Genomic DNA, 7,056 nt, shown 5'->3' on the forward strand with positions numbered 1-7,056 from the left:
ATGTTCCCTATTTCATATCAGTATGACATTAAATAGTTTTTCCCATACCAAATATCACATAGGAGATGACCATGGCAGTAGCTAGCAGTAGCTGTAACTACTTTTTCGGTGGGCAAAGTTGTTCGCTTATTGACAACCAAGTTAACCATAAATTTCTGTGCGTTTGTTTGTCCGTCTTTGTTTCTCCTCTCAAATGTTGCCTGTAAGTTTCCAGTGCCGCTCGTCTATGTCTCGAAGAGTAAACGTCTTATAGAGGCTACTGACAGGGAAGTGCGTGACACACTTCAATAACTAGTTACCAGATATGGCGAAGCCGTGGTGAGTTCTCGTAAATTAGTACACACCGCTTAAGTACACCGACTATCTTGGAAAATCGATTTGGAAGGCACCTTCGATGACAGTGTCAAGTAATACAATTTAACACGGCCGAGTGGTCATGAAGATGCCGGTTTCGTATTAGAATCACTATTCTCAAACACTTTTATTCGAAAAACATGACCACGGCCTCTTTGTGGAGGGGGCGTGACGTGAGATTATATAACCTATACATAAAAAATGTGCACAGTTCAAGCTTTCACGGCATTACATATATTTATTGACTGAATGATTATCACAATGTTACGTTTATGGTCAACGTGACGTGTGGGTTTGCATATGACATGATCACGTTAAATGTAACAGGTGTTATTTTAATAACAATTTATTCATAATAAGCGCAATGACTTATGCAAATGTTAAATATTGCTTTGTTTACATAAATCTAGGCCATAAAAAGTAAAAAATTTATACATTAGGTTTAGAACATTACAGATTTGCGTCTCCTAGTAGTTTCCCTGTCTAAATGATCGGGTGACCTGGTTATTTGCTTATGACAGCTGACGATCTGACTACCGATATGAAAATAACGCAAATACACTAGTGCGGTGGCAATTCTCTCACACGACAAGATGGCGTTAGAACAGTCTTAAGTATTCCTAAAAGGTATTTTGTCTGCCAGAACAAGTACAGTGTCACTTTTTTATATTTAAATCTTCACGGGCCAAATGGCTGACGTTTCTGGCTAGTCTTCATCTACTCGTGGGAAGTTAAAAGAACAAAACCTTTTCATTTTGTGACCTTACAAACGCTCTGGCGAAAATAGCACTATGAACGAAATTAGTAGAAAGTAGTTGCAGAATTTAAAGTTCAATAAGGTAGTATGCGCCTCAAATGTGAAAGACTTAAACTTTTGCTCAAACTTTATTTCCTCGATGAAACTTTCAACCATTCTCTTACCAAATCAACAATACAAATCAGGGGGGATGTCATCGTGCAAAGTTTTGAACTAGCGAAACAAATTACCCAACATTTTGCGATATTTGGAATTCAAAATGGCCGCCATTCCTGAGTTAATTCTATGGGGAAAATACGAAAAACTAACCCGTTGAACGTTTTTCTTTCTCCAAGAGCTTTAAAATGAGCCCCAACAAGTGGTAGATCAGAAAAGAAATATAGAAATTTGAGAGTCCGACTCTCTGTCCGGAGGTACGTTCTGCCTTAGTTTCTTGTTATTTATTTGTTATTTGCCGCGACCTTTATATGTGTTTTCCAATTTTTGCATTGCATATATAGATTTTGAGATTAGCATGCTGTAGATTGCTTTTATATGTATAATAAAATTGTTGTTGGCAAACGATATTTTTCATACTGTTACAGAAAATGTGACCTTAGACGCTGAAATCCGCGTCGGGATGGACGAACACTTCAAGAACAATGCCCTTTGCAGCGAGGTTGTGGAAAACAAGCAGTTGCGGAAAGAAAGAATCACAATCCAGTGTGCCGGAGAAAGACCGATGATAGGTCGATGCGTCAGCGATGGGCTGAGATCATTTAGTCGGGCAATGTTGCACTCGTCAACTGAAAGTGATAGCCGGGTGTAACCGATGGTCCGGCCGTTGAGGCGCCGCACCAATGCACCATGGCTCTCGAACGACACGAGCAACCGTTTATTTCTACCATAAATATGAACTATCTTGCCTTTTTAAAGGAAGAGGCTCGAGTTGTATGTGCCTGTCACGTGACTGTAATTGAATCAATGCATATCGAGAATGAAAATAAAACTATAGTTTGAAAACAGACTGAAGTATTGTAAGGCCTAAGTAATAAGTTCTTTAGTCAATTAAGTGCCTTAAATGTTGCTGTCATTTCCTGAATATTTCAGTATTATGCATGCATGTCTTCTTGTACTCTAGAACCTGAAGCATCCTTGTTTTATGTCTGAAAATCAGGATTAGGGAAACAGTCCCATTTTTCGTGTAGTATGTAAGGCTATCTCGCACATTCTCGAAGCTTGATTCTCGTCACACTGAATGGACTTTGTTTCAGACATGTGAAGGATCGTAAAAAGGTGCAAGTTTACAAAACGAAAATGTACATTTTTGGCTGAATACAATTGAATGAATTAGTAAAGATACTAAAAGTAATAACATGGAATTCAAAGTACTTGATTCAGATATTATCTATTTACTATTTTGCGTAAAATATACGGGAAATTGTCATAGGATGTGATCACGTGGAAAATTAGCATCATTTTGTATCATCTCTTTTATATAGGCCTACCAGTTAAATATTTGTTCAAGCTGGATCACGTGCATGTTTAGCTAACGCCCCTACCATATGTGCCGGAGAATAATGTTCACGGTATATAATAAAACAAAATCACAGAGATCACACATGGTACTTTTTCTTCTTTACTGTGTATTCCTGACTACTAATCTTGGTAACAGGTGTATGGGCTTGGCTTTTGTATCCAAATTTATACTCCAACCAAGGGAAACAGCTTGTGCGTTGTCGCGTTCCATGCAAATATCACACCGTTCAGCTAATAACCGTGCTAGCTAATGCTATATAAATTAATACACAGATACATGCATAGATACATACATATATACATACATAGATTCATAGATAGATACATAGATACATAGGCACATACATACACACATAGATACAAAGATACATACATAGATACAAAGATACATACATAAAGTTTATATATTATATACAGATACATACATAGATACATACATACATAGATTCATAGATAGATACATAGACACATACATACACACATAGATACATACATATAATATATATGTATGTACACACACACACACACACACACACACACACACATATATATATATATATATATATATATATATATATATATATATATATATATATATATATATATATATCGTTTCATCGGCAAATTTTGTTTTTGTTTTGTTATATATTGTTATATGTTGTATTATGGATAATGTTTCCAGCATTATAACGCACGACACATTGCACGCACACGCGTGAATGGATATTTATTATTGCTAAACATGCATGTACCATTGCGTGAGATTGACATAGATTCGGTACCAAAGCAAGGTTTTCGACGTTCATGGGAGTTTAATTCTTATTTTAAGCAAACGTCTGATTTGACTTCTACGTTATTAAATTCAGCAGTCACAGCTATTTGTGAACGACAACAGACTCCGCTGGTCGCGGCAACATATGTTCGTCTGCAGATGTTTTTTTTAACGTCACCAGTCTTGCAAATTCGGGTTGAATCTGGTATGTAATTCAGTATGACAGTTGGTCTGTAAGTCCTTTCCTCCGGAAGCGATGGTTTGCGTGATTGCAGACCAAAATTTAGACCGGGTGTGCGACATAAAGGGATTAACTGTCGCGATAATACTGGGCAGTTGTGAACGTGCATTGCTGCTTGTGAAAAATTATGTGTACCTTTCAGGTAGTTCGCGCCTCCGAATAAAAGAACTTAGGGTGCCGTTGCACTAAATAAATCGATTACGTTATCATTAATTTGGTAACCTAAGATTAAAATATTGGTCAGATTGACCTGTTAGCATGACAAAAAGTTATAAGTTTGATGAGAAAGAAGTGTAAATGTTTGCAAAATAATGTAAGTGTACCGATTTCCTGGCTTTGTCTCTCTTCTGTTTTTAACATTTCACAATATCTATAACTTCACTTTGGCCACTCTGGTCATTTTTTTAACTTTTTTGAACTTTCACTTTCTTTTAATACTACATCACAAAACAAAATTATAATTGGCTTAAAAGTTCTTACAAATTGAATAAGGCTAACTTCAAAGTTGTTTATCAAGACTAGTCACTTTTTGAATGTCAGTCTTTCAACCCCTGCCATTTAAGAATGAGAATAGACCATGGAAAACAAAATTTTGTCTGCTATAGCTTCAATGAGATATGTCAAATTTTATAAGTAGTATTAAGTTTTTGACTTAAATTACTTTTTTTTCAATAATACCATAATAGAGGTTTTCATTCCCAAATTGGTACCCCTTCATCCGTCGAGTAAAGTATTGCTTCCATAGTAAACTTTAAATCCTCTGCGTTCTGGCAATGTATAGCATTAGTGGATTTTCATGTCACCTCTGAAGAAATATTGCTGTAAAATAAGTATGTCGTTTAAATGCAACGCCACGCTTAAAGCACGAAGTCGCTCTTTTTTTACCTTTTTTCATGAATTTTGTTTTATATAAACAGCACTTTATTTTGTTCGAATGCTTGAAACCTGCTAAAATACTGGTTAACTGTACGCTACCCTTACTCTGCTTGTAGCCAGAGAGGAGTTAGTAAAACTTTTTTACGGTCTGTATTAAACAATCAACTGTTACCATGCACACACTGTTACAAAAGTTAAAGTTCGAAGTAGCAACAAAGTGAAGCGTCAGACTCTTACAGATCTGGTTTAAAAATACATTTTCAAAATGCACCAAGCTTGTACAGACGACTGTGATAAACTACACTGATATGGTAATCTAAAAATAATTTCATTGCACCCGTAAGCGTTCAAGAGGCTGTATCCGCACCGTGATATAGTGTGTCACTCATATACAGTTCGTCAAATTTGGTTCTTTGGTCAAATTTTCTCAATTTTTCACTGCATGAAAAACCAATAATTCTAACTGTATTTGCATGGATTATTAACTGTATTTTAGCTGAAGAGTGCATACACAGACGAATACAGTCAATAATTTATTGCTTGTATTCAGCAAGCCTGTATTCACGTGGATTCATGTGAATCCACGTGTATAATTCTATAATACAGGCAATTCGTTAGTGTGAATTTATCTGTATTATTGCGTTTTGATGCAGTGTTTGTAAAGGCTGAATTTTTGTTGATTATTTTTAGTCAAGTGAATGGTATATCTTGACATTTTGTGGAACGGACATGGATACACAACCGTCCTTGAAAAGTCCCGCCTGGTACTTGATACTCTGTGTCAAAGCGAGAGAATTAAACTCTCCCCTTGCTGGTAAAAAAATAAAACAACAGTCTGTTAGCTAAGAAAACATCTATGAAAAGTTATTTAAACAACCAGCTTTGCCGCCCCTGATCGCCTACGGCCTCTGGCTTATTAATTGTACTAACCTTAAGCTTCTTGACGCTAATGTGAAAGGTGTCGGGCACAACATATGGTGGGCTATGCCCCAACACTCCCTATGCCGTTGACAAGGCAATAATGCATTACACCGGCTGTTTACATAGCAGGCACTTATATAATCAAACAACAATTTTAACAACACCTAATTGAAATTGAAATCTTTAAAATTATTAGACATCACGGAAGAACATTTTGACTGTTCATGGAAAATATCCTAATGCTTTACATTCTTAGAAAAAACCTGGGCTGAAAAGATGAATTACTGGCAGCCAGAGGTATCTGACTCTGAAGATATATCAGAGGACCTGACACTTCAATCCATGTCACAGATAAAGAATAATAATTTGCAATATGTTCCCCTACATAATCAGGGGCTGTGCATGCTGTAAGGCAATTAAGGTAGCGAATTATGCCCAAACTTTCTTCAGTGAAACTTTTAACCACTCTCTTACTAAAGCAAGAATATGACCGCCACTCCTGAGTAAACTCTTTGAGAAAAAAATACGACTTTCAATTTTTGTAAAACGAAGACAGTGAAAAGTTGTCCTATCACAAGAGATTTAAAATTAACCCAACAAGTGGTAGATCAGAAAAAGAATTAGACAAATTTGAGAGTCCGAATATTTGTCCCCAAGGCGCATTCTACCTTAAAAGATTTTCAAAATAGTGGAATAGAGTGTAAAAATCATTGGTACTGGAAAAATGAGGGCCGATTGACCTGAAATTACGTTCATAGGTATATTGCTTTATTTAAACACGACATAGCAAGTTGATTCATGCTTTGCACTTTTACGACTGCGAGTAACAACAGATGTGCAAATATTTATTACAACTTTGTATCTATGTTGAGAAGACACAATACTTTTTAAAACAAACATACAGCACAATAAAGTGCACATTTGAAACACATTCGATTGTATTGGCGTCGCTTAATGTTGCGGCTATTAAATGATAAATGAAAACTTCACGTATTGATTAAGTTAAGGGGTATATCGTTGTACGGTGAAGGTACACTGGAATATGGACCTCCAAAAAGAAATATTAGAAATAAACTTTTTTTCTGAAAATATGCTTCTTGGGAAATTTTAAATAATATTGAATAAAACCGATGATAAAAAGAAGGGATATCATTCAGTTCATTTAATATTCTGATGAGGAGAGCAAGCTGCGCTAAATATCATTCATAGTATTTGATAAAATGACACGCTTTTTCTGACTTGAATACATTGTATACGAGAAGAATGGCACTTTGATTTTAACCAAAACGGGACGAAGGATTCTCATTTATCTTTGCATGCTTAGGCACGAATTTCAAAAAGGTGAAGACAAAGAAAAAAACGACAGCTTTAAAGAGAAAGAACATCTTTTCTAATATTTTGCATGATTGGGAAAAGCAACCATTCAAGAAAATAGAAAGCAATGTGCATCAGCATAGTAAGCTGTTCCAGTTGATGACTGGCAATTTTTGATTTAGATCCCTGCCAACAACAATAGATGTTCTTTTTTAAAATAATGTTTTGTTCACGTCAAACTGTCGAGAACTCCTTTTCTTTCATGTTTTAACCTTGATTTATAGGTATGATGAGTATTGACTT

This window comes from Ptychodera flava, chromosome 2 (assembly GCF_041260155.1).
Source record: "Ptychodera flava strain L36383 chromosome 2, AS_Pfla_20210202, whole genome shotgun sequence".
Lineage (NCBI taxonomy): Eukaryota > Metazoa > Hemichordata > Enteropneusta > Ptychoderidae > Ptychodera > Ptychodera flava.